This window comes from Elephantulus edwardii, unplaced genomic scaffold, assembly GCF_000299155.1.
Source record: "Elephantulus edwardii isolate Elephantulus edwardi_28Jun2011 unplaced genomic scaffold, EleEdw1.0 scaffold00047, whole genome shotgun sequence".
Lineage (NCBI taxonomy): Eukaryota > Metazoa > Chordata > Mammalia > Macroscelidea > Macroscelididae > Elephantulus > Elephantulus edwardii.
Window position 1 is genome coordinate 1,008,085 of NW_006399797.1, and position 1,760 is coordinate 1,009,844.

The 1,760-nt window shown below is 47.7% G+C and overlaps 1 pseudogene; it reads left to right on the plus strand.

The window, feature by feature from the left end:
- The first annotated feature begins 364 nt into the window (after window positions 1–364).
- On the plus strand, window positions 365–1,554 carry LOC102851245 (annotated as a pseudogene).
- Window positions 1,555–1,760: the final 206 nt, after the last annotated feature.

Genomic DNA, 1,760 nt, shown 5'->3' on the forward strand with positions numbered 1-1,760 from the left:
GATAATGAGACAGGATAACCAGGAATGAAACAAAACAGGCAGTGTAAAGACAGGGGGGCAGCAGTTTCATTGACTGAAGGGCCTGGATTCTAACTTTCCTATCTTTATTGAAAATTATCAGGAAGTAAATCACAAAAAAAAAAAATCCAATGCAAATGAAGCCAAGCTCTTTCTATTGAAAACTTTCCCCTTGTACAGCCCGCGTGCTCTCAGATTCTCGCTCTCGCCTGCCCTCCTGCTCCCTTGCTTGCTCGCGCTTTCGTTCGCGCTCTCCTCGTGGATCTAGGGAGTCTCTCGCCTAGTGTGCGGCTGGCAAGAGGCGGCTGCTCAGGGCAAACGAAACTGCGGTGGTGGTGGTGGGAAGATGTCGGGTGAGGACGAGCAGCAAGAGCAAACTATCGCCGAGGACCTGGTCGTGACCAAGTATAAGATGGGGGGCGACATCGCCAATCGGGTTCTTCGGTCTTTAGTGGAAGCTTCCAGCTCAGGTGTGTCAGTACTGAGCCTGTGTGAAAAAGGTGATGCCATGATTATGGAAGAGACAGGGAAAATCTTCAAGAAAGAAAAGGAAATGAAAAAAGGTATTTATTACCTTTCCTACCAGCATTTCAGTAAATAACTGTGTATGTCACTTTTCCCCTTTGAAGAGCAACCAGGATTACATTCTCAAGGGAGGTGATTTGTTAAAAATTGACCTTGGAGTCCATGTGGATGGCTTCATTGCTAATGTGGCCCACACTTTTGTGGTTGATGTAGCGGAGGGAACCCCAGTTACAGGGCGGAAAGCAGATGTCATTAAAGCAGCTCAGCTTTATGCTGAGGCTGCCCTACGCTTGGTCAAACCTGGAAACCAGAACACACAAGTGACAGAAGCCTGGAATAAATTTGCCCACTCATTTAAGTGCACACCAATAGAAGGTATGCTGTCACACCAATTGAAGCAGCATGTCATCGATGGAGAAAAAAACCATTATCCAAAATCCAACAGACCAGCAAAAGAAGGACCATGAAAAGGCTGAATTTGAAGTACACGAGGTATGTGCTATGGATGTTCTTGTCAGCTCAGGAGAAGGAAAGGCCAAAGATGCAGGGCAGAGAACTACCATTTATAAATGAGATCGCTCCAAACAATATGGCCTGAAAATGAAAACTTCTCGTGCCTTCTTCAGTGAGGTGGAAAGACGTTTTGATGCCATGCCATTTACTTTAAGAGCATTTGACGATGAAAAGAAGGCCCAGATGAGTGGGATGGAATGAGCCAAGCATGAACTACTACAACCATTTAATGTTCTCTATGAGAAGGAGGGTGAGTTCGTTGCCCAGTTTAAATTTACTCTTCTGCTCATGCCCAACGGCCCCATGAGGATAACCAGTGGTCCCTTTGAACCTGACCTCTACAAGTCTGACCTGGAAGTCCAGGATGAGGAGCTGAAGGCCCTCCTTCAGAGTTCTGCAAGCCGGAAAACTCAGAAAAAAAAAAAAAAGAAGGCCTCCAAGACTGCAGAGAATGCCACCAGTGGGGAAACTTTAGAAGGGAATAAAGCTGGGGACTAAGGTGGGTCACTCTCCGTGGCTTGCTGCTCTTGCCTCGTCCCTTTCCCACTACAGCCCAGGCTCTGAAGTGCAGATCGTCTTCTCCATCCTGGACCACCAGCAGAGCGGGGTCTCCCTGCCCCCATCCCAATCCCCCAACCCACCCCTTTCCAACAACAACCAGCTCCAACTGACTCTGGTTTTGGGAAGCTAGACTTCCCAACCAC